This window comes from Lynx rufus, unplaced genomic scaffold, assembly GCF_022079265.1.
Source record: "Lynx rufus isolate CCGP_SWC_20201006 ecotype Redwood Valley unplaced genomic scaffold, mLynRuf1.p SCAF_13, whole genome shotgun sequence".
Classification (NCBI taxonomy): domain Eukaryota; kingdom Metazoa; phylum Chordata; class Mammalia; order Carnivora; family Felidae; genus Lynx; species Lynx rufus.
In genome coordinates this window covers 20232321-20260258 of record NW_025814827.1, presented here as the reverse complement: position 1 = coordinate 20260258, position 27938 = coordinate 20232321, and the positions used below count along the sequence as shown (strand labels likewise).

Here is a 27938-nt window from a genome sequence, read left to right as displayed (position 1 = left end):
GCGTTATTTATCTCAATGTGTGCCCTTTCCAGAATCTGATTTTCAAGCTGACCCCTAAATTCACCAAGAAAGAAGAGCTGGAGCTCCCTCTACTGGTGTTCATTCACAGTCACAATATGAAAACCAAATTCCATCCCATGCACAAAAAAACAAAAAAAAATTTCAGGTTTTTGAGGATATAAATGGTTATACATTTTAAGTGATACATTTTAGACAAGAAGTTTAATGATACAAATATATTTCAGTATGACTGTTTATTATAACATTTAATTATAGAATACTTACTTGGGACAAAAATAAACACTATTGAGAAATACTGTATTTTTCTCCCCCAGCTTTGTTGAGGTACAGTTAACAAATAGAAGTTGTATATATTTAAGGTATACAAGGTGATGCTTGACATATGTATACATTGTGTGAAGTGACTACTACAACTGAACTCATAAACATAGCTATCATCTCACATAGTTACCATTTTGTGTGTGTATGTATATTGAAAACAAGATCTACACTTTTAGTAAATCTCAAGTATATAATACAGTATTGAAAGCTATTATAGTCCCCATGCCGTGATAGTACTTAAGATCTCTAGAACTTATTCACCTTAGATAAGTGAAACTTTGCACCCTTGAGCAACATCTACCCATGTCCCCCACCCCTGAGCCCCTGGCAATCACCATTCTACTCCCTGCTTCTATGGGCTCAACTGTTTTGGATTCTGCACATTAGTGAAATCATACAGTAATTGTCTTTCTGTGTCTGGTGTATTTCACTATGCATAATATCCTCTAGGTTCGTTCATGTTGTGCAAATGTCAGAATTTTCTTCTTTTTTTTAAGGCTGAATAATATTCCATTGTGTACATATGCCATGTTTTCTTTATGCATTCACCTGTCAGAAGACATATAGGTTGTTTTATATTTTGGCTACTGTGAAAAATGCTGCAGTGAACATAGGGGTGCAGCTACCTCTTCCAAGATACTGATTTCATTTCCTTTTGATATATATCCAGAAGTAGGACTGCTGGATCATACAGTAGTTATATTCCTAATTTTAATGTATTCCTATGTAATACTTGTCTAAATTATAATAAACGCAGAAATACATTCTACATTTCATAAGGGAAAAATCATCCCTTATATATATATAAATCCCTTATATACGTATACATATATATATATGTGTGTGTATATATATATATATATATATATATATATATATATATATATATAATCCCTTATATATATAAATATCTCCAATGTGGAAAAACTTATACTAAACGGATAAAAATAATTGTAGAGTGAATTTAAACATTTAAAAATCCAAAAATAAAATGTAAAGTTTATTAAAATTTTCAAAATAATTTAAGAGTTTGTACATTTAAAAACTGATATATTCTAATATTTAATATTAAAATGCATTAAAAGGAGAACAATTTATACAACTTAGAACATTTCTATATTTATTAAAAAGTAGGAAGACTAATATTTGATTATACTAAAAAAATGCTTTTTGAGACATTATCTCATTTGAGTACAACAAAATTCTATAATATATATGTTATTCCCATTCTATAAACCGTGGTACCAAGGTATTGACTAGATGTCCAGGGTTACACAAAGCTAAACTAAGATATTTCTATGACCAAGAACATATAGGGTCCTTTAAATTTACACAAATACATGGACTTTTGTCATAACAGGTTAAGTCTGTCTCCTTAGAATGAATTTTAAAATAGAAATATTTTAAAACATTTTATAAAATAATTGCAGAAAACACAGAAATATATTTGGATTTCATTACTCAATGATTTCCAACATTTAGCACTAAAATTCTAAGATTCAAAGATTTCTGTTCAGATTAATGGCTACTTAATTTTAATCTGTGTTCTTCTTTCCTTCCTCCTAACATACTGCTAAACTCCTTAGTCAACTGAATCCTGAGTGTCATCTTATAAATACTCCCTCTGAAGGGGTACAAATGGAATTCATTTGGCTCTCTGCAGTCTAGTTCTTCAAACATATTTATTGTCTCTACTCAATCAGAAGAGTATCTTTAGGAAAGTCTCCTGGGAGTGGGACATGATGCCAGGAATTAGGAAATACTGAAAAGGAAGGATGGATGAGACAGAGTTTGACTAAAGGAGTTCACATTCTCAAGAAGCCAGACATGGATATGGCCAGCTCTCACAGAAAGCTAATTTTTTTCAAGTATTTATTTATTTTTGAGAGAGAATGAGAGAGACAGAGAATCCCAAGCAGGCTCTGCACTGTCAGCTCAGAGCCCGATGTGGGACTCAAACTCATGAACCACAAGATTACCTGAGCCAAAATCAAGAGTCAGACGCGTAACCAAGTGAGCTATCCAGGGGCCCCACAAAAAGCTGATTTTGATGAGGGTTATGAGTCTGGGTGGAGAGATTAATCTTTTTTTCCATTGTGCAATCAATCAACACTTCATGAATATTTCTCTTCAACGGTTATTTTTAGTCCTAAAATTGATTTCATTTTCCCTTTTTCCTCTTTAAAAAAACAAGCTGCCTACATTAAATTCTAAACCCCAAATTCACCTTTTCTTGTTGATCAGACGGAAGAGGCCTATGTATCCTGAGAAAATGAAAGAAAAGAGTTGCTCCCTGAACACACCCAGCACCTGTACGACCCACTCAGCATAGACTCTATAACCAGCCAGCATGAGGAGGAGCAGTCTTCTGGTGCCCATCTGGAAATCACCAAGTCACCAGAGGAACCATCTCAGTGCTGGGTTCCTTCCCCTGCTCGTTTCCATGAGATCAGGAAAAGGCAAGTTATTAGACTAGCAAACCAACTACATCAGGTGCATGAGATTCCTTTGTATCCACACACACAAAAGTACAAGATCCAGGATAATTTTGCAAACGGTTTTAGCAGAAAAAATTAGAACAGAAGACATACTATGTGGAAAAAAAGAATCTGAGAGAGAAAATCCATTTAATGTTTGTTCACATCTGATCAACTCTTTATGCTTTTCAAAGAATCTCATTTAAAAAAATAAAAGTGACAGGTTGGGGACCATACTGAGCAGTGGGCCATGTGCATTTGCCATGTGCTCCTGTAAGGCTTTAAGAAATAGGACTCCAACCTCAAAATCTAGTCGCTACATAATTTTGGTTTGTTAATCCAGAGACCCTGGAACAACATGGCCCATTTTTATGCATCATTTGTTAGAAATTTGATGTCATGGACCCAGGGAGCCAGAGCCCTCAAATAATAATGTCAAGATGAACATTATCAGGCCATAGAGTTATCAGCTAAGAAAGAAAACAGAGGACACCTACACAATGAAAAAATTAAAGTAAAAAAAAAAACACAAAACATCTGTTAGGACCAACTTATTAAATATAGTTAAATGCATAAGTAATATACCTTAGCATAAGTAGCACAAGTACTCAAACTCTACAGTTCTGAAAAGACCCTCCATTGCATAAAGGACAGAGCAGAGACCCAGGATCAACACTGAAATGACACAGAGAACCAGTTTCCAAGGCCTGCTAACGGCCCTTCTCGAGTCAATCATTGCCACATATGTGGTGCTGGGTTACATGAGACTCAGCAGACTTAGGCTATATGTGGTTTAGGGGGAAAACAGCAGAGTCAGGAAGAGCAGCCACAAAGAATAGTACAGGCCTTCCCAAAACCCAGTGAGGGAAAAAGGAGAAAGGGAGAGAGTTGGTCCCATTTGCTTCAAAACTCAACACAAGGGGCATAAAAACCACTCATGAGAGTTAATTCTTAATGGTCTCAGGAGTGATGGCTCAGATAGGTAGTACTTGGATTTATGGTTAACCTTGCTTAAAGATTTAGCAATATATAGAGATGAAAGATCAAGAAAGAAAGCTCAAATTAACACTAATCTCTAGTGAGTGTCAGCTTAAGTTAACATGACCATGGTCCCAGCCAGAATAACTTGTACCTTTTATTACAAAGTCAACCTTTGGCAGAAAAATGAAGATCTCCTTCCTAAAACATTGTTATGGCTACACCCCTTCTCTTTTCTCCTCTGGCTCTAGGACTTGCCTCACCTTCTTTCCTTTCTGATTCATTCTCACTACCAACCCTTCCACCCTGGTGTGTTTCACATCAGGAGGCGTCAGAACCAGAAGTCTGGTCACAGGTATCAAACAAACATTTATCAAGTACCTACTCAAAGTCAGGCACTATACGAAGACTCAAGGATTAGGAAGCCATTTTAATTGCTTTTAATTTCAGTCTACCAGAGTATAGACTGGCAAATGAATATTCTGTATGTATTATTTACTAACCATACAGTCTTGAGCATAGTTTTTAGTTTGCTAAGCCTTGTTATTTTCATTTGGAAAATAGAGATATAATCCCTTACAGGGATTTTAAGAGTCCCAAATGAAATTATGCCTATTAAAAACTCTGTACAGTTCCTGTAATTAGTAAACGTCCAATATTATTGTTGTTATAATAATGAGGAAAGTTGCCCAGGAGAGCAGAGAAGATTCTACCAAGAATGTGGTGCACTTAAACTTGGGAATTCATCTTTGTGAAGGTAAATAAATATACAGGCATGGTCGAGAATCCAGAATGTCAGTAAATTAGCTGTTAGCAAATACTAATGCTGAGCTCCAACTATTCTCTGTCCTCATTAATATTCCCTGGTTTGGGGAGCAGGAAAAGGCTCCAAGTATGTGCCTGACATGTATTTATGATTGAAAGAGTTCTGTTCTGTGTTTATGGTCACTAAGAATGCTTGCTGTTTTGGCAACCATGTCACATGGTATATAACACTCTCAGTTTCAAAACCACCTTCACCCACATCTTTCATGTTAATTTGATACTCTCTCATCTGCTAACAAAGAAACTACCTGATGATATAAATTCTTTGGGAAACAACGTAATAGATTTCTTCCCTAATGGAAGGACAGATTGTTTTATGAAATGGAAATATGGAAGTTTGAGGACAAGCATTACGAGCAGCAAGCAGATGGAGACAACAAATTCAGTTAATTATAACCAGTTTTAACAATTAGGTATTTACTACCCTCAATGACTACAACTCAGAGCAAGAAAAAAAGTTCAATAAAATGAGATTTGCCATAATGCCAAAATCTTTTAAAGATGTACTGATCAAGGACCTAAAATCCATTCTAAAAGCATATGATTTAACAATAATTGCAAGTCAATGGTGTCTTTAGACATCTTAAGTAACCTTCAAAAACTGTGCTATAATATACCCAATTTTCATTGCATACATGTTCCCAAAGACCACGAAACAACAAAAAACTCAGGTCTTCCAGTGCTTTACCTGAATAACTTGCATTTCTCCTCTCTAACACTAGATGGCATCTATGTGCCTATATGGAGAGTGATGGCCCCCACTCATCCAGCTAGCGAAGGTGGAAGCCATTCAGGTACCAGCTAAAACTATGAACGAGCAATTCAAAACAGGTATGCATGATATACGGCTGTTGCTTAAGTTTCACCAAATGAAGGCCTGCATGAAATGCAAGGCAATGAAAAGAAAAAAGAGTGCCTTGGATTAGTATTTGTCATATATATGAATATTTCACATGGAGTTTATAAAACCCTGTGAGCTAGGTTATTGCTTTTGTCACCCAACCTCTATAGAGAAGGATGCTGAGACAAACAGAAGACAACTTTCCTAATGACTCAGCGCTACTTGGAAGCTAAGATACAGTCTAGCACAATCCTGATGGTCTGCGCTGTTAGGCCCAGGCTGTCTGGATTCCAATTCTAACTTGGTCACTACTGTGCAACCTGGGGGAAGTTAATTTCTCTCTGTACCTTGGTTAAAATCACCTGTAAGATAGCTATGATGACAATAACACAATCTACCTCTCGAGGCTGTTAGGAAGAGGAAATAAATTTATTCACAAAGTTTTTACAAGAGTGCCAACGTATAACAATAATGTTATACTGATGAAAACATTAATAGTAATAAAATAATTATTATCAGCAACACATAACTCCAAATCCCTGCTCCCTCTCAGGGAGAAGGGCAGGCTGGCATAGTGATTAAAGGTACAGACTCTGGAACCAGACTACTTGGGTTTGAATTGAGTTTCCTCATCTGTAAAATGGAAATTGAATGGGTTTATATTTGTAAAAAGCTTTTTTCTTTTTTTTTTTAAATTTTTTTAACGTTTATTTATTTTGAGACAGAGAGAGACAGAGCATGAACGGGGGAGGGGCAGAGAGAGAGGGAGACACAGAACCGGAAGCAGGCTCCAGGCTCTGAGCCATCAGCCCAGAGCCCGACGCGGGGCTCGAACCCACAGAACGTGAGATCGTGACCTGAGCTGAAGTCGGACGCCCAACCAACTGAGCCACCCAGGCACCCCTGTAAAAAGCTTTTTAAAATGCCTGACACTTAGTAGATACTTTCCAGTAATAAATAAATAAATGTAGAGGAGAGGGCTGGTTTGAGAATTAGGGGATTTGGATTTTAATCTTTGATTTTGTAGCTATGTGGCTTCAAAGGCAGTCTCCTGGAACTTGGTATCCTCATCTTTTTTTTTTTTTTTAATGTTTATTTACTTTTGAGAGAGAGAGAGAGAGAGACAGAGTGCAAGTGAGGGAGGGACAAAGAGAGAGGGAGACACAGAATCTGAAGCAGGCTCCAGGCTCTGAACTGTTAGCATAGAGCCCGAGGCGGGGCTTGAACTCAGGAACTGCAAGATCATGACCTGAGCCGAAGTTGGACACTCAACCAGCCGCCCCTCAGTTTCCTCATCTTTAAGATTAGCAAATTAAAATAATCAGTTTGTTTCAAATTTGTTTCCATAGCAGTGTGTTAGGGGAGCTAAGACAAAGGTACAAATAATTATGCAAGACAGGAAAAACTGCTACAAAGAGATCTGTTAAAGCTCTAAGGGAATTCAAAAGAAGGAGAGGTTACTGGTAGTTTTTTTTTTTTTTTTTTTTTTAGGAGAGGGAGGCTTCACTGAAGAAGTGCATGTGAGGACAATTTAATTTTTATAGTAAGCACAGGGAAGAAGAGAGAAAGGCCAAAGAGAGAATATAAGCAAAGGCTCAGGGACAGGAACATGTGGATCAGGGATGAGTAATGGGGAAGAGTTCAATGAAGGGTGCATGAGTGAAAGTCATGTAGAATAGTTAGGCTAAGGGTAGATCTCAGAGAGCTTTGAGAGCCAGGCTAGCCATTGTGGATTTTGTTATACATACACACAAGATGGCTTGACTAAATGGAATTGTTGAAAGAAGGGATTAATGAGAAGGAGTCTGAAAGCTCCCAAGTTTCCAGCCTGTGCTGACCAACAGAAATAGAAGAAGATATGCTTGGAGGAGCCAATGACATGCTGAACCAGAGATGCCAGAGGAACCAAGTGGAGGTGACCAGGGGTGTAGGCTGGAGCAAGTAGTGAGGATGGAGAACGACATTCAGCAGTCATGTACACAGAGGACGGGGTACCAAGGAGAGAAGAGACAGCAGGGACTAGAAACCTAGGTGTGAGATAGGAAGTGGTGTTAAGAAGTCATGAGGAAAACCCGGAAGGTATAATATCACAGGAGTTATGAGAAGAAGATTGGTTGGCAATGTCCAGTGCTATAGAGAAGTCACTGAGGGTAAAAGTGATATCTGGTATTTATGTCGTTTAACAGAGTAAATTCATCAGGAAGGGGTGGGGTTGAGGGGGTAGCAGAAAGGAAGCGGTGGGACGCTGGAGGCACAGCAATAAAAAGCAGAATGTAAATAAAAATGCATTATCTTCTGATATGCAGTATCATCAGATACTGAAGTATCTTCTGAAAATAAAAATGTTTACAGAGGTATCTAGCTCTATGTGGTAGCAGAATTTTTAGTTATTCTGGTTCTTATATTTCTACCTGCTCAATAATAAATATGAATTTCTTTGGTAATAATAAAACAGTACTTTATATGTATTATCTTAAATGATCTTATAACAGCCCTATATATTAAGAATTTTTTTTTTAATTTTTTTTTTTTAACGTTTATTTATTTTTGAGACAGAGAGACACAGAGCATGAAGGGGGGAGGGGCAGAGAGAGAAGGAGACACAGAATCGGAAGCAGGCTCCAGGCTCTGAGCCATAAGCCCAGAGCCTGACGCGGGGCTCGAACTCACGGACCGCAAGATCGTGACCTGAGCTGAAGTCGGACGCCTAACCGACTGCGCCACCCAGGCGCCCCAAGGATTTTTTTTATAGACAAGGATACCTTCTATGTAAGTAAATTAGCTTTCATTTCAAAATTAACCACTCTTCTATACAGAATATCCAAAAATGTATTTCAAACTTCCCAGATCGTTTAGTATGTTAGAAATAACCAAAACTTGTTTTGATTCTTCAAAATCATCCTTATTAGCATCAATTACTATAGCTTCCATAGCAAAGAGTGGTTGGTTGGTTTGTTTTTAACTTATTTTTGTTGACCTTCAGCTCCAATTCTGCTTCTGGGCCTATTTTCTGAAAAGCCAGGGGCCCTATAATCACTAATGTTTGAGAAGCCAGATACCAAAACATGTCGGAACATGTGTAAATTAAGAGAACACATTCTGACAAATGGCATTGTTTCTTACTGAGTGGCTTCATGACTTAAACCTTTTTTGTGACTCACTTCTGGGTTTTAGGTGATCTTTGAAGTAGGCCCGGATGGGGTGGGTGATATTAATATATATTCAAAGTAGCCAAATACACAGAACAAAAACAGAATAATCAAGAGTTGTAAATATTAAAGAATAAATTAACTTTAAGGAGAAAACATTTAAGAATTCCAGTCTTATCAGATTTTGATCATTGTTCGGTCCTTAAACTTCTCTAAGTACAAAAGGTAAAAATCAACAGACTCACTTAGGAAGTTTCCACACCATACCTTCTTCCAAACACTATGGAGGCCAAGTGTTCTCTGATGGAAGATAAACTCAGACAGTAAAACTGACAGACATCAATTCAAACTTTAGTGTTTTGCTCTAACACTAACATTTCCAGAAGTCTGGTCTCCTGGAAAATGCATAACAGAAAACCATTATTTACAAAGTATTTAGCTGTGGACCAACAGAAGGAGAGAGTGTTGGCGTCATGAAAACCAGGCCTGTTTGCTTGAGCTGTTGTGTTGGTGAGGTTCCAGAAGCCTTCAGAAGAGCCAGGCCAGAGTGGACAAGTCCAGGGTAGATAAATGAAGCGAACACCTGAGGTCAGGACCATGGAAAAACGTTTACCTGACATGAATAAATACACCTCTGACATCATTTCTAAATTTCAAATATGAGTAAGACTTAATGAATTTTATTCCCCATTCTTCTAGGGAAAACTGATCAGGTGGTGGGGAAAATAATTTTCCTGAGACCAAAGGAAGATAAAACAACTTCATCTACTTTGGGATAGTCCCTGTCACTTGGCTCAGTTTAGACATGGAACACATTTGATACAATGTCTTAGGAAAATACAAAGCATTATTTTAAACATCGCCATGCACTACCTTAAATGATTTACGTAAAATACCACTAAAGAAAGCTTTGCTTATGTTAGCCACAACGTGTCACACTTAAGATGGCTTTAGAGTATTAAAAAAGTGTATCAAATAAATTAGACTATATATGCAGAGGTAAGCAGCAATCTGAAAATTTGCTGATGTAAAGTCACTGCATGTGAAGTCTGGAAATGTTGAATTAGGAAATGCTCAGAATAAGTGACAAAGGTGAAATTCTGAAGGATGAAGCCTAGTGTCTGGCCCGATGTACATTTTTAATTTAATCTTTTGTGTTACAAGGTTTTGTGCAGGCCTTTTCAGGGCCATTGTTCCCCTGTGGTCTGACTGGAGAGCCCCTTGGTCTGGCTAGCCAGGGTGACTGCACTGCCCCCAAGCCTGTCCCTCCAACACAATACCCCCCATATAATTATTCAGAGAAGAGGCCAACAGTATGACTGCTGTGACACCTGGGTCGTGGCCTCTGACACAGGATCTGGGGCCAGCCCAAGTCTGGTCCAGCAGCAGAGGAGCAGGAAAAATGCTAAGGGGGATGGGTGGGAAAGGAAAGCAGAGTGAAATACTCTGCTTTAAAATGTGATGTTTAAACACACAGTAACAAAAACACAAATCACATGTGAACAATGTGATTCGCCTTCAAGTTATCCAAACGTTGTTAGGTTTGTACATGTTTCTCCCATCCGAGAAACTGAGGGAGAAACCCTAGGGACATGAGACGAGCAGGCCTCTTTCAAGCGGGAATTCTTTGTCTTCTGTCATCAAAGTTAATTCATGGAAAAAGTTAATTCCTGATGGTTAAAACAATGCCTGACAGGAGGGTGCTATACGCGGATTTAAAAACAGAGGTTTTCAGCTAAAAAAAAAAAAAACAACTATAAATTTTACTTTAAGCCTTGATTAAAAATTTCATCCTCCTTTTGTTTATAAACTGAATCTCTGTAAGGCATTGTTAATGATAAACATTTTTCCTATCACATTATAAATTTAAAGGAGTTTTATTATGCTCACTATGCTGAAATGTTGTAAGTCTGCCCTGTAATAATACAGAATATTTGAGTGTAAAATGACACAACAACAGATGGAGTGGGCACTCCCCCACTCTCCAACCTACCCTGCATGTTCTGGGTAACACCTTTCTGTGGAAGCTGATGGTAGAGTATTTGTCTAAACCTGAAATGACTCAGTGCCTTTTGTTCTGCCCCCCTGAAGGGCCTTAAGACAAATAACACCTCTCACTCCCAGTGAAAACATCCCCTCTCCTACTGAGTGTAGGATAATTTAGAAGTTCTTTGTACATGACATTTGAGAATCCGTTTCCTACCAAAATAAGTATACCCTATTGATAATCTCTATTTTAAAAACCTCCCCCCGCTCCCCAAAGACTGGGATTGTTTTGCAAAATCCAGAAGCAAATGGCTTTTTCGATCATACTTTGTTCACTAATATTTTGTTCATGTTATTTTCTGAACATGCGATTTCATTTTTATACATCTATCAGGCTTTCAAGACTTCTTGTAACAACTATTTTTCATTTTTGACAAATGCATTACTTGAGGCTGTCTGGATAAGAAATACTTGGTGCTGAAGATTCCTACCTGAATGTTGCCATGAACGTTGCTGATTTACATCCAAACCCTGAAAAATGAATCTCCCACAAACACAGTTTTTGATCTTTTATGTTCTTTTCTTATGATACCCCTTTCCCTTTATGAATCCCTGCAGAAGAAAGGCACCTCATTGGTCCAATTTTGCAAGATGAGACAGCAAAGCCACCACATCATCAATTAATGGAATGATGTCAATGGTTGATACTTCCTTTGGGGTGGGGAGGAGAAAAAGGAACACTTCAAAAGACCAGCGGCTTCACGGTCCCCAAATTTATGATAGCTTTATGTGAACAGTACTAACGAGGCTGGTCCTTTAAGTCCTGAATAACTTAAAAATGAATAAAATGGAGGGGCTCCTGCCTGGCTCAGTTGGAGCATGCACCTTTTGGGTTGTGAGTTCAAGCCCCACATTGGGCAGAGAGCTTACATTTTTAAAAAAATTAAAAAAAAATTTTAATGAATAAAAAGCAGTAATTGCTGATTATAAGAATTTATAAATATAAGATGAAAATGTCTTAGAATGCTAGAGTAGATGCAGCCTCCTAGGACAACTTAAGGGGCTGTAAAATTTACAAATAAAGTTTACTTAAGAAAATGAAACAAATTCCTTTAATCATGTTGCTATTTCTATCCCGAGCAATTCTTATACTAAAAACATCCAAGTACTTGACTTCTGATACTGTACTCGGCTTGGCATTTGTTTAAGTAGCTGCTCTGTCTGCCAGCACACTCACGCTGTCTGTCTCACATACATCACTGCCTTACAAACAATATTTTTATAGACTGACAGAGAGAGCCTATTCATGACAACCAAACTTCCCCTGAAGCCACGAAATAAATTTCCTTCCAGGACTAACATTTCTCTGTTTCACTGTCATGGGCTCGCCATGCCGTTTTGACCCTTTTGTGAGGCAACATGAAAATACCATCTATCATCTCCTGAACCACGGCGACTTGGTCGGAGGTGCACAGTTTCATTGCAAAAACATCTGTGGTTTGATAACCATTCCTCCAAATCTCAGCCCTCAGCAGTAAAAAGCATGCTTACAAGATGGGAAGGATGCAGGTAGACAGCTTGAAACCAATCTTAAATTTCTTCTCAAGTGGGAAATGCAAGCCAGCGAAGTATCGGCCTCATCAATCATAGTGATAAAACACAATTGTTATTTATGTATGCCTCCTTTAGAATTCACAAGAAGCACTGTTACAACAATTTATTTAAACTTTGCTGAATGTATCACTCTGAAATCAATGTTAATGTTAGCAGATAAGGGAATTCTGGGAGTTTTTTGATACAAGCAGGTGTAGGTCATTACCATGTTAATTGCCTATAAACAGCCTACTCAAATTTTATATAAGCCTTAAATCTTTCAGGTATTAAGACACTGAAGATCACTGAGGTACTGGAAAGTATTCACTGTATCTTAAAATGGTTTTCAACACATATAATAGAGAATCTCAAACAACTGAGCATACAGAGTTAAATCAAAAGGATTTTCTGATAAATAAAACATTGAACAGAAGATCCAAGGTTTCTTATACTTAATATCTGTTATTTCAAACAATATCTATTGTTTTAACCATGTGCATAGTCATGGTAAACACATCCCTAATTTGGAGAAACTGATTAAAGATTAAAAACAGAATACTGGGCATGTTTTACCTTTTAAATTATTTTTTAAACATTTTGATGATATGCTTTATTATTCTCTTACTTGCATGTGCAAGTAAGTGAACACACACATTTTCTTTTATTGAGCCATCATACTTCACACCTAAATACTTGGACATGCTTCTCCTGAGGGCAGGGACATTCTCTCCTACATAACCATAGTACCATTATTAGGTCCAACAAATTTAACAATAACACGATTTAATCTAATATAGAACTCATTTTTGAATTTCCCCAATTGCTTCCAAAGTGTTTTTTAAAATGCTCCCTTCCCACCAACACAACTGAGAGTCACATACCGCATGTCATTATCTCCTTCATCCAGAATCGCTGCTGTCCTTTTCCTACCTTTCCTAACAAAGACTCTTTTGCAGAATCCAGTGTAGATGTTTTGGAGAATATCTCACAAACAGGGTTTATCTATGTGTTTCCTCATTATTAGATTCAGACTCAATGTTTTCTTTTTTTGGTAAGACTACTACATCAGTTAGATTATGACTTTTTATTAGGACAATAAAAAGAGAAAAGCACATATTCTGAAGATTCTTGAAAGATTTCTAGAAATATCTGATTTTTTTTATAAAACAAAAAAGCTTATTCATTTATTTTTTTTATGGGTAATTGGGTTTTTTTTATTAGTATTTTAATTTACACCCATGTAGTTAGCATATAGTGCAACCATGATTTCAGGAGTAGATTCCTTAATGCCCCTTACCCATTTAGCCCATCCCCCCTCCCACAACCCCTAGAAATATCTGATACTTTCTATGTAAGTAATGCAAATGCAGATTTCTTTTCTAAAAAAAAATTCTCAATGAGTCACACTGAACTGCCAATTTGTAATATGCACACAGCATGGGAATAAAGCATACAATGAACCAGGGCCACACAAGTGTGCCAGTGAGTCAACGTGGGAAAGAGAATATAATTAATACAATCCCTGTAATTTCTCAGAACAGAAATGTGCATTAGCAAAATGAGAACAAGTGTCTCCTTACTTCTTAAAGTTTCCAGAGGTTTGAAACGTAGTATCAATAGTTTTGTGGAGTCAGAATTGAGGCCCATCTGCCAAGATTTTTCTTCTGAGACAAAAGGTCATTTTATGAAAAGAATGGGAATGTATTCAAGAAAGGGAAACACACTAAAACCACCCTAATTGGCCATCCAGATGGAGAAAGGTGAAAGTTCAAAAAAATTATTTTAATTGTTTCCTCCACTAATATCTCTAGATCATTCAAAACCCTATAACTTGTCAAATGATGCTAGAAGCCACAGGAATCTTCTTTCCTTATTATGTTAGGCCCTTGTCAAGCATAAGTTATATGGTTTTGATACAGATTCATAGAGAATCTCCAACAATTTGAGTATATAGAGTTTTTCTGGAAATACTGCATTTTGGGAATTTAATTAATATATTATTATTTCTTTTTATCAAAATTTTTGTTTTAATGTTTATTCATGTTTGAAGGAAACAGACAGAGTGAGCAAGCAAGCAAGGCTGAGCAGAGGAGGGGCAGAGAGAGGGAGACAGAATCTGAAACAGGCCCCAGGCACAGCCTGTCAGCATAGAGCCTGATGTGGGGCTTGAACTCACCAACTGTGAGATCATGATCTAAGCTGAAGTCACTTAACCAACTAGCCACCCAGGCACCCCTATTACAATTTTCTCTGAAACAGGCTCCAGGCTCTGAGCTGTCAGCACAGAGCCCGATGCGGGGCTCGAACTCACCAACTGTGAGATCATGATCTGAGCTGAAGTCGGACACCTAACCAACTGAGCCACCCAGGTGCCCCTATTACAATTTTCTTCTAATAATTAAAATATCCTATGCCCCATAGCTAGCAGTCTTTGTGGTTTGTTTTGATTGCCAGGAAGCTCACAGCTAAACTTACAGTTGCATTTCTAGCAACTGTACAGGACCTTATGGCATGCAATAAAGAAGCCAATATCCTGGTTTCATCGGTTTTCCAACTTTTACTTACTTACCTTTGCTCCAATTGATTCACGTAGGTATAGTCAATTAAAAAAATACTGTTTTTTTCTCATTAGGATCAAATATTTGTTACAGAAAATTTATAAAACTCAGACAAGCAGAAAAGAGGAAATAAAAATAAAATATCCTAATACCAGAACCCAGATAGCACTTTTAACATTAGGTTGTATGTTATTTTCATTCCCCTTTCTATTCATATACACACATACAAAATATTTTTTTTATTTATAGCCTGCTTTTTCCACTTAATATACTGTGAACAAATATTCATGTTATTAAATATTCTTCTAAAATATTCCTTTAAATATCCACATTTATCCAAACTGTATGGATGTACCACAGTTTATCTTACTAAACCTCTGTAGCTGAATATTTAGGTTTTATCCAGCTTATAGCAATTACAAATGACCCTGCAGTGAACATCCTCACGGTTAAATTTTTTTTTAACGTTTATTTTTTGAGAGACAGAGAGAGACAGAGTGAGAGAGGCAGGGGCAGAGAGACAGAGGGAGACACAGAATCTGAGGCAGGCTCCAGGCTCTGAGCTGTCAGCACAGAGCCTGACATGGGGCTTGAACTCACGGACTATGAGATCATGACCTGTGCCAAAGTCAGACATTCAATCGAAGGAGCCACCCAGGTGCCCCAAACATCCTCATGGTTAAATGTTTGTGCATGTTCATTATTATTTTATCATGATAGGTGTATACTAACGGAATTACTCTTTTAAGAGTATGCATATTACAGCTCCCTCCTTTAGTGTTACTCAGTCATGCCTAAAAAGTTGTGAATCAATTTACACTTTTACTACTATGAATGTTGCTTAATCCCAAACCCTTACAAACACGGAGCCTTATGTCACCGATTCATTTTTTTATTTAGTTGAATTTTGTGTTTCTGTACTGAGTCACTCCAAATCTTTCTTCAAAAAAGATACAGGAAATACATACATCTGAAATGATGACTCATTGCTTCTCGGCCTTTTGGCTACGATCAGGTGTGTGAAATAATGACTCTAGATAGATATATTTATACTACCTCTCAGAGATGCATACACTGTGGTAATCAGGCAAACTGTGCTGCCTACAGTCTGCACAGGCTTCTTAAGTTATCATTAACATCTTGGCATGCCGAGAAAGCTAAGATGCCATTTTAACCTTCAGCTGAAGCAAGAGTTCTAGTCTCTATATTAAACCAAGGTAAAGATCAGTGGAGTCCGTTATCTTGGCTAATGCAAGAGGCCTCCACTTATGTAGGGCAGGCTACGTTGTCTGGGATGTTACCCAAAGTCTTTCAAGATTTCAAATATTTTAAGATATTTGAATACAAATATTTATAAAGAGTAGAAAAATATGTAAAATTTCAATAAACTCTACCAGCATTATGTTATCACACCAGCTTATCCAAATCAACTGATAAATCAGATTCTTTAGATAGTAAGATACTCCAGTATTTAGCCTCTTCTGATGATTTAGTCCATGACTATCATTTATGCTATGCCTTCTTTAATTCTTTCATTATCCCATCAGGGTCCTTCACCCAGTTAAACTGTTATCCTTCAGATACCAATGAAACATCAGTTTGTCAGGGAAATCTACCCTAACCTCCACCCTCATGCTATTTAGTGTCCGCTATAACATGGTCTTATAACTCCCTATGCTTTTCCATCACAGCGCTTACTAAAGCTTGTAATTATGATTTCTGTGGTGATTTGGCTATTTCCTCTTCTAGACTGTATAGCTTTATAACTGGGTAGTTACTTAGAAATACCTGATGCAGTAAGTTAGAACAGTGGTCTCCAAATCTTTTTATTTCACCTTCCAACAGTAAAATATTTTTCTAGCATGCATATTTATAACATATATACCTTTATTTATAACATATACATGTATTACTGTCCTGATATACTATGCATGTTATGAAATAAACACATGCAAATATTTTTAAAGGATAAGCTACCAAAATATTTCCTCCTGTAATGGCCTGTCTTATAGCTCCCATCTACCTTATGGAGTGTGTAATTAGTACAAAGCTTAAAATTTTATTTGCATTAAGTTTCTTTTTTTTTTTAAAGAACAGGCTTAAAACAAAAACAAAACAAAACCAACAAGTACAATTACAGCTTTACAACTAATTTTTTTTTCTATCCGCCCTGAAGTTTCTTTCATGTGCTAATGGTAGTATTTAAAAAACCTCTTCTCCTTTAACTTACTTAGATCTTTAAGGACCTCACACATTTAAAGACTTTTTACATTCACCAGAAACTTCCACAGTGGTCTGAGGGCTGACAAACAGTATGATTAATGGACAGTATTGATTTAATTTTCTACAAGAGTTTTCCGTTCTATAAGGAAAATTGTTCCTAATTCACGTCAAACTTTTTGCCATGTTTACAGATTCTTAAAAATAGGATAGAAAGCGTAGTGAAGTTTTTCCTTCATTCAAAAAACACCATTTGAAAGTTCTGGCCTATAAAACAATCAAGAGCTGATCAATGGCTAGGAGTATCTTCCTAAGACCAAGGAAACTGCTTTTATTTGTCACCATTTTAATGAGGTTTTACCAGCACATATTGAAAGGAAACAGGAAATAAAACAGTAAATCAGTTTAATAAAGAAGCTTCAAAACGTAAATACAAAGTGTTGTAGAGAACAATGGGATATTTTACAAGAAAGATACATAAAGATTCAGTATAAAGTTTCTAGTTAAAAACCATTAAGCAGATGTCAAAGTCTTTAGATAGTAAATTATTAAGGTTTCTTCAAATGTCTTAGCAAAAGGAACCAAACTAAAATTTCTTTTTCTGGAGACAAAGAGTGGGACTAATTTTGTTCGCAGGGACTTTTTATACTTTGTATCTGAAGAAAAACTTAACATATAAGAGCAAAACAACTACTGATTCTCATTCTCATCCATATTTTGATAGTACCTTTAAAAAAAAGAAAGTCTTCTGCTGTTTCGCTTTCCTTAAAGGACAGATATTTCAAATGGAAATTTAATTTAAGGGAGTCAACAGGCAGGGATCTTTGCTGGGTAGAAAAGGAGATGAAGAAGGATGCTTTGCCTAGGGCATCCCTGACTCAAACTATTCTAACATCAGACCCCAAACTTAAATGACATGAGACTCAAAACTGGAAACACATCACGAATGGTATTTCACTTTATAGACTAGTAAAAATAAAACAACACACTGCCACTTGAAATAATGGAACTTCCTTATCCTGCTTATTTTCTCCATCTCCACAGGAGCCTTACTTTAGGGCTCTTTTCAGTCAGGCATGTGAACGAGGTCCGCAAGTACTGTAAATCTTTACCCAGAGCCAAAGGTCATAGGGTTATCTGTGCTATGTAGTTTTAGGCTAGATGATTTTCTTCACTCTTTTCTTTCTTTCTCCTTTTTTTAAAGCAGGAAAACAAAACAAATGCATATTAACCAGAGCAAGCTAATTTAGGTACTAAAAAAGTTCCTCTTCTACAGATAAACTGCTTTCTCAAGAATCCACTAAATATCAACTTTTCAGGCATTCTACAAAGAGAAACCAGATGTAACAGAGCCCCCCTCCCCACCTCCATTGTCTGCTAGAAAACTTGCCACACAGCTGCTAAAGCAGTAAAACAACTTCAAACCTACAAGCATTTCGTTCTTGGGGGGAATAAAACAACAACAACTTGGCTTTATCTTAAAAAATAAAGGGTGGGGGGAGTAGCTGTTTATCAGTTTTGTTCACAAATTACACTGCATTTAAAAACAAGACAGATGTTTTTCACAGAGTGTACATGTTTTAGAGCATTTTGGAAAGCTGATGACTATTCAAGACTAAGAATATAAAAGCCCAGGAAAAATCATCAACATTCTTTTCTCAATTATTTTTAGGGGTTTGATATGGAAAGGTGAGCTTTATTATTTTTTTAAAGATGGTAAAAAATATTTAAGAAAATGGAGGCATTTATTGCAGCCTGCCGTCTCTCTCTCTCCAAAATGATCTTTCTAAAGTGAGAAATAAAATTGTTTGGTATAACGTCTCATAGGATGCCATCACTACAATTCTGATACAGTACAATATACAACAAAATACAAGGCACTGATTCTTTCAGGAGGCACTGTCATTTTAATGCTTTTCACCATCCTCCGAATTTAAGGGGCAAAAATGCAAATTATGGTAGTAGTGCTATTGCAGTGTAAAATATCTTCTGTAATTTGTTACAAGATTGAGTTTGGAATTTGCCAACTATACTTCTCCCATGACACAGCAGCAATGATTTACCTGATCTTCTTTGCTTCTTTCTTACTTAAAATTCCTCCCTATTTTTTTTTTTTTGTGGCAAGTAAGAGAAACTGATAAATGTTTAGAACTGCACCAAATTAAGATTCTAAGTATGACCTTATCTATATGGAAACTATACAAAGAATTTCAGTTTCCCAAGGTCTAGGAAGGTGATTTTTAAAAAGAACTGCACTCAAAGTGATTAACACAGAAAATGAGAATGTTCAAAGTTTTACATAGTAAGAGAAATTTCAATGAGATTTGTTGGGTACCTCACTTTCCTGAAAATGACCTAACGTCCTTTGCTTTATAGCTATGCTGGCAGAGGTTTCTTCTGCTTAAGTTTTTTTCTCAGTTTCTTTCAAGGCAGCTAAAACCAGAAAGACGCCAGGTCTCTTGGAGCAGGACTGCATCAGTATGCAGCCTTAATTCCAGCTGTACACTGATTCCCCATTTCAGATCTTCTGAAATCTAAACGTATATTAAGCTGCTACAGTAGTATACCAACCTCAAGTCAACATGATCGAAACTCGACTCAGTATCTCCCACTTCCCCAAACCTGGTCTTAATCCTGAAAGCCCTACTCCAATTAAAGTTCCATCTACCCAGAGCTCTTGGGAATCATTCCAACCTATTCCTCTCCTTAATCATATTTATAAAGAGCTACTAGTTACTGAGCACTTAGTCTGTACCAATACAATGTGCTGAGGGTTCCACATACACTAGCACATTTAATCCCCAACATCCTAGACATTTACAGCAAATTGAGGATCATGAACGCAGAGTGACTTCACCATGATCACATTCCTGGTGGTGGGGAGCTAGGACTCAAATTCTGGCCATCTGATCTCAAAACCCAGGCTTCTATTTTAATTTCTAAATGTATATACACTTAAGGTGACCTTTTTTGGTGTACAGTTTTACTTAACAGATGTACAGATTTGTTAACCTCCACCACAATTTGGATACAGAATTCCATCACATCAAGAAACCCTTTTGTGGTTCCCTTTGTAGTTAAATCCTGCCCTAACCTCTACTCTATAGCAATCACTAATCTAATTCTGACTTTTCAAAGATGTCACATAAAGGCAACCATGCAGATTACAACCTTTTGAGACTGGCCTCTTTCACTCAGTATAATGCCATTGAGATTCACCCACAAATTGCTGCAAGCAGCAATATAGTTCATTGCTTTTTATTGCTGCATATTTCAATTGTATGAATATACTGCAGCTTGTTTATCCATTCACCCATTGAAGGACATTGATTGTTTCCAGTATTGGGGATGTAATGGAGCTACACACTTGTGTATAGGTTTTTGTGTGAACATACATTTTCATGTTTCTAGAGGAAAGACATAGGATGGGACTTCTGAGTCGTATGACACAGACATACTTCACTTAAAAAAAAAGGTACTATGGGGCGCCTGGGTGGCGCAGTCGGTTAAGCGTCCGACTTCAGCCAGGTCACGATCTCGCGGTCCGGGAGTTCGAGCCCCGCATCGGGCTCTGGGCTGATGGCTCAGAGCCTGGAGCCTGTTTCCGATTCTGTGTCTCCCTCTCTCTCTGCCCCTCCCCTGTTCATGCTCTCTCTCTGTCCCAAAAATAAAATAAAAAAAAAAAAAAAAAAAAAAAAAAAAAGGTACTAAACTGTTTTCCAGAGTGGCTGTACCATTTTGCATTCCTTCAATAAGGCATAGGACTTCCAGGCATCCTGCATCCATGTCAGCACTTGTTATTGGCAGTTTTGGCATTTAAACATTTTTCAGTCATTTTAATAGGCATGTAGTGGTAGCTTATTATAGTTTAAATTGTTAAATTTTCATTTATTTCCCTAAAGGCCAATGATGCTGAATATCTTTTCATAGACCCCTTAGGTGTCACTACTGTATCTGAAGTCCTCCCATCAGGCCATAGGTAGCCATAGGTAACCAGTTAAGTCCTAACTGTTCTACGTCCAAAACAACTTCAGTCTGCCTTATGTCCAATAAAGTACTGCTTTAGCTCACATTCTCACCATCGTAGATTATTTCAACAACCATCATATTGTCTTCTGGCCCTTACTCACTGCATTTTCTACACCTATCCCCAACACTGTCATTACCATTTAGCTTTCTAAAACAAGCCATGTTCTATTCTCATTTAAAAACTTTTGATGGTTCCTCATTGTTTGTGTTGTAGGACAAAGACCAAATCAATTATTAGGGTACACAGGACTCTTAAAACATGGGTCCTGTTTAACTCTATGGCTTCAGTCTCTACACCTCCTACCTATGTAACCCCTGTTTTAGCCATAAAACCACCAATGAGGCTACTTCTTTAATCTTCTTTTTTGTACACTGTAACTTCCTGTAATTGGAATGATTTTCCTCCATTCTTTACTAGGCAAACCACTCTCCATCATATGGTAAAAATTAGCCATTTATCCTTTGTGCTTCTAGAACACTCTGATTATACCTCAATTTTGTCTATTAGCACATTTTCCTATGAATGCTGATAGGTCCTTCATGCTCAGCCTAAATGCTTTAGAAGCAGGCATGCCATTTAATGCTCACATTCTCTGTTCCCAGTACAGGATCTGATACAGAGTATGTGCTTTGAAAAAATATACACTAATTTTTAAATTTTAACAATAATGGAAAATAAACCTAACTTCCACAATTAGGATGGGTAAACTTTATTATGAAAATTTTATGAAACAAGACAGGACAATTACATTGGTATACACAGCAATCTCATGTCATTAAACCAAGTTTTGTGAAATATATATTGTATCAACACTAAAATGAGAAAATTTGCATTTTTAATTAGCTCTATCTTCTAGGCAATGTCTTCAAGAGGTGTTAGGAAAAGAAATCACACAAGTCAAAATTGCATGCTATAAAGACGGTTTCAATTTTGTAATTCATTTACTGGTAATTAATTTGCATGAATTTAAAGTTAACTGTGGCCCATTATCAGTAATTTCTAAATTGAGTTCATCTTCTGATTTGTAAGGCCACTGAGCTTCTGTGTCCTAAGCCTGTCTAAAAGAACAACCAAGCAAGCATAGAAGTGTCTTTATCTGAGGCCTATGGAGTTCCATAAAACACTGTACTCACTGTATTCACACAGTGTTAACAAGGGCTTTGTAAACAGTATTGTAGCTCTAAGAGCCTATACTAAAGCTCAATGATAGCAGCTGAATGGACTCAAAAATATTCTTCTTTTGAGTGACCACTAAATGCTCTTGCATTCACACTGTGGCTTCAAAGAACAGTTGATGTTATGGGTTTATGGAATCCATGGCTATATTTCCTTTATTTTCTTGTTCATTTAAAAACACAAAATGTAATTAACTTGGCAATATCACAGTTGCCTAAAATGAAATGTACCAAATCAAGAGTAACTAGGTATTCTGAGGGGGACAGAATACATCATTAGATTTGTGACTGCATGCCTCTTGAGAGCTGATGCAAGCAAAGGAAAGGAGAAATTAAAACACTTTAACACAGTTACAGAACTGACTTAAAGACAAGCATAAACCAAACATCCAAATACCTTCACTTTATAAAACAGTAGGGTATGTGTGTGTGGGTATACACATATACACATGTATATACATGTATACGTATATACATATACATACTTATAGTTATGTTTATATATATAATATACATTTATATATTTTTTATACAGTGATTATAGTTTCCAAGGGTTGAGTATAAACTGATTTAAAACAATAGAACATGCTATTTTCTGAAGAAATCTTTATTATTTGTGTGCATGAAAACTGCCATGTACAATGGGACTGCAGCAAACAGGGAGGGTAGACTTTTGTAGCATCTCTGAACCACAAAGGAAGTGAAAAAGAAAGCTCACAAAAACCTCCTCTTTCAGGGAAGAGGCAGTTCTGAGCTGTTTCACATCTTCCCTCTCCGCGTTAAATTTTACACACTGCAACAGAAGCATATTTCTAAATATAAATCTAATCAGGTCACTTGCTTGCTTAAAATCATTTAGTGTCTTCACACTGCCCTTAGGATAAAGCCCAAATTCCCTCATGTAGCTTACCAGGTACCGGCTTCACTTTGTGCTCATATAATAATACTTCATTTTCTCTGGAACATGGTCCCCCTCACTTCCTGAACAACTCAAGTGAATTTCACCATTCTGTGACCATCTCCTGGGTTCTGTCCTTCCCTCTTTGCAGAGGCAGGTTTACTATGAAGTTGTGAGGCTTAATTTTCAGAACCCTTCCCTTGTATGAAGCCTACACTTACAGTGTACAAGGCCATGCACCAACAGTATACTTTTAGATTATTGTTATTTTATTATGTATTTCTTTACTAGTTCCCATATAACCTGTACCTGTCCCTGACCCCTTGCCTAATGAGTCCTACTCATCCTTTAGATTTCAACCTAAATGTTACTTCTTCCTGGAAGCCATTCCCATTCCAGCCCCGAAACAGGTCAGAAACACCTGCCAAATGATGTTACGGAGATCTGATGTCCACTATCAAAAAGTTCATCACACCATATTTTAGATGCTTATTTAATTGTTGGTCTTCCTCCTAGACTCAAATACTATGACCATGTCTACATTATTATGGCAGTACCTAACATTGAGACTATCATATACTAAGCTTGGTAAATATCTAAGAATCAAAGAATGAACTTGTGAATGAGCACTCAGTGGCAGACAAAATGCAGGGAAGAAGCAGCAAAACTGGAAGATTATACCTGAGAATCTGTGATTCATCCACTCCCTGGATGTTTGAGAAGAAATGCATTGACTGAAGGATGATACCCATGAAAGGCCATTTTGTCCCCCATGTAAAAGTCAAAAAGTATGGGGAAATAGGACTAGAAACAAGATATGCAATAAAAAGTGCACTGAAAGTAGACTTAAGAGAGGCTTAGTGTCAATAACAATTAAAAACTGTAATTGGCCTGCAGCTCCTGGGTGGCTCAGTCGGTTAAGTGTTCAACTTCAGCTCAGGTCATGATTTTGTGGTTCATCAGTTTGAGCCCTGTGTTGGGCTCTGTGCTGACAGTTCAGAGCCTGGAGCCTGCTTCAGATTCTGTCTCCCTCTCTTTCTGCCCCTCCCCTGTTCACACGCTGTCTCTCTCTCTCTCTCAAAACTAAATAAACATTAAAAAAACAGTAAAAAACCAAACCAAAACAAAACTGTAATTGGCCAGACAATTAAAAGAGTCAGCAATTTAGGAAGCTAGAAGGCACAAAAACAAATTCTGAAAGATTTCCAACAAGAATAACAAACTTAAAGCTAAAAGTTATTAACTTATAAAGAATTGATATCGGCTATTTTGAAAAAAACATACTAGGTCATCTAGACCTAACTTTACCAAGCTTTAATGTGCATACTAAGCACCTAAGAATCCTGTTAAAACTGAGATTCTGATCCAGTAGATCTGGAGAGGGAACAAGGAAGTCTGAAATTCAGCATTTCAATAAACTTCCTGGTTATGCTGCTGATCCTAAGACTGCACTTTGAAGAGCAACCACATTAGAGTCTATACCTGATGAGAAACAAAGGACACCTACCTAAACAGATTCAAACTGAGGAGATGGGGAAACATACAAATGGATGTCAAAAGAAAGCTGGAGTAGCAATATTTACATTGGGCAAAATAGACTTTAAAACAAAGGCTATAACCAGAGTCTACACCTGGAATTGGCAAAATACACTAATATGGTCTGCTGCCTTAGGGTCAGCCTGCCAGTTTAATGGTTTTCATATTTAAAAAAAATTGTTTTTAATTTATTTATTTTGAGAGAGACAGAAACAGCATGAGTGGGGGAGGGGCAGACAGACAAGGAGACAAAGAATCCCAAGCAAGCTCTGTGCTGTCAGCGCAGAGCCCTATGCAAGGCTTGAACATATGAAACCTCAAGATCATAACCTGAACTGAAACCAAGAGCCACATACTTAAACCACTGAGCCACCCAAATACCTGGTTTTTAGACTTTTAAATGCTCAGAAAATAATTTTAATAATACTTAATGATACATCAAAAATACATGAAAGTCAAATTTCAGTGTCCATAAACAAAGTTCTATTGGAATATAACCATATTCATGCATTTATGTATTTCTTTTGGCTGCTTTTGTGCCATAGTGGCAGAACTGAATACTTGTGGCAGACCTTATGGTCCACTCTGTATTAGTCTGCTTGGCTATCATAACAAAATAGCACAGACTAGATGGCTTAAAAAAAAGAAATTAATTTCTCACAATTCTGGAGACTGAGAAGTCTAAGATCAAGGTCTGGCAGTGTTCAGTTTCTGATGAGAGATCTCTTCCTGACTTGCAGACAGCCACCTTCTCACTAAGTCCTTGCTCACACAGTAGAGAGCTCTTGCTGTTTCTTCCTTTTCTTACAAGGCACCAGCCTATCATAGTAGAGCCCTGCCTAGTTTAACTCTCAACACCTACCCAAAGGCCATATTTCCAAATCCAGTCACATTAAGGGCTAGGGCTTCAACATATGAATTTGATGGGGACATAAATATTCAGTCCACAACACCCACAAAGCCCAAAATATTTACTATCTAGCCCATTACAGAAAAAGCTTGCCTGCCCCTGGTCTAGATCCTTGCTTGTCAAAGTTGGCAAGAATGCAAAGATTTTAGGCCCCACCCAAACCTACTAAATTAAAATCTGCATTTTAACAAGATCTCTGGTATAGATAATAAAGCTCAGGAACCACTGGTTTCCAAATCTAGTGATCATGGTAAATCGCATGGAAAAAATATTTTTAAAATACAGATTTCCAGGCTCCACACAAGGAGGAGAACAATTTTTAACAACAATTACAACACCTAACTTTTGTTTAAGACTCTCAATGCAGCTAAGAGCTGTGCTTAACATTATGTGCATTATTTCATTTAATCCTCTTAACGTTCTAAAATAGCTATTATTGGGGCATCTGGGTATCTCAGTTGGTTAAGCATCTGACCCTTGATTTCAGCTCAGGTCATGATCTCATGGTTCAAGAGTTCGAGCCCCTGGCATCAGGCTGTGCACTGACAGTGTGGAGCCTGCTTGGGATTTTCTTTCTCTCCCTCTCTTTCTGCCCTTCCCCCACTCACTCAAAATAAACAAATACACTTAAAATAAAATAGCTATTATTATTATCCCTATCTAAAAGATTAGGCAAATAACCAGGACTTAATTTGTTAATAAGTTACAGAAATTATGTCAGGCAGCAGACATAAAACTTACTTCACCAATACTTTTCTTTCAGCTGTCAGTACCAAGTGCCTCCTACAATAGAGCATTATAAATGATGTACCATGGGAATGACTGACACCATTTGAAGTTGCAAGAGGATTCCCAGAAGGGTTGAGACTTAAAAGCTAGGCAAGGTTTTTCCAAATGCAAAGAGATATATCTACATTTTCATCCAGGAGTATCAAAAATATTTCAGAATGGCAGATAATCTTTCATTCAAGAAAAATTTAAGGAAAGATAACCAGAAGATACACAGTAATTTCTGTACAGTTCTTACAGTTTCATAAATCTGCATTTTGTTGCAAACTGGCAAATGAAAATATTTCCTTTGTTACTGTCTTGATGTTTTCTTATTAAAATTTTTTTAATGTTTATTTATTTTTGAGAGAGTGAGAGAGACAGAGAGATTGAGAGCAGGCCAAGGACAGAAAGAGAGGGAGATACAGAATCTGAAGCAGGCTCCAGGCTCTGAGCTGTCAATACAGAGCCCAACATGGGGCTCAAATCCACAAACTGCAAAATCATGACCTGAAGTCAGAAGCTTAACCCAATGAGCTACCCAGGTGCTTCATTACTGTCTTAATATTAACAGTACTTTTTTAATAACAGGATTGTTTAAGAAATGGATGCTCTGTTTCTTTTGAGTTATTGTTTTTTTTTAATTTTCCAAGTATTAAGGTTCTAAAATTTGAGCTGTGTATCTATCATATTTGGCATGTTCAGATCCCATAAATGATTAACATTTTAAATTAAGAAAAAAAATAGTTGAGTATTTCCTAAAGTCAGCATTGAAGTTTCAATGTATTTTGGCTAGATAACAAATTAAACACAATACAAGAAATGGTAACTTAAAAGATATTTAATAGCGAAGTGAAAAACTTTTACCATGCTCCCTTTGTCGTTATTTGTACTCCCATGTTGTCAGTTTTCTGGCCTACATAGCAGGTGGTTCCCAAAATTATTCATGTAAGAAGTCTACTGGCTTCATTTAAATGAGTTTATTTTATAATTCTTTCAAAGAAAGGAATGAAACAGTGAAATCAGATACTGTTCGGAGGAGCCATTTCTATGAAAAGTAGAATTTAACAGTGATAAAGCACAGGAAGAACTGAGAAGAGGCAAAAAATGTGAGGTATGTCCCCAGCGATCTTGCCTGTAGTAAATAACAGCAATAACGTCAATCGAATTTCTACACCAATCCCTAAAAATTATCTGATAACATATAAATGCAAAGTGATCTCACAGAAACCAGTGCTGCTTTATAAAGTCAACACTAATCCAGACAGAATGCTTAATGATGTCTATGTGATTGATAATATGTTACTTTATAAAACAAAAGAATCCTGGCATCTGCAATGACATTTGAGTTGGTAATTGATATGAAGGCACCAAATTATTTGAAATGAATTTATAGGCTAAAAGTCAGTATGGGATACTTGAAACTATACACCATCAGGAAGATTTGTTTATAAAACATGGTTTCTTTTTTTACTCTGTTGCAAGGGGTGCAGTGAGAAAGCTGCTAAACAACCACAATACTAGGATTTTCACCTGTAGCATGTTTCCAAAGATTTTTCTGAGTGTTATCTAAAGCTTCCTTGTGTGTGGGGAATGAGGGAACACAATCTCTAAAAAGACCCTGGCTTGCCTTAAAACGTGACTTCCAGATT

The 27938-nt window shown here is 36.9% G+C and overlaps 1 protein-coding gene across 1 annotated transcript in view; it reads right to left on the bottom strand.

Moving 5' to 3' along the window:
- PRTG (protogenin) overlaps positions 1-27938 on the bottom strand; it is a 125037-nt gene that overhangs the window by 18260 nt on the left and 78839 nt on the right. The gene's annotated exons all lie outside the window — the stretch shown is intronic.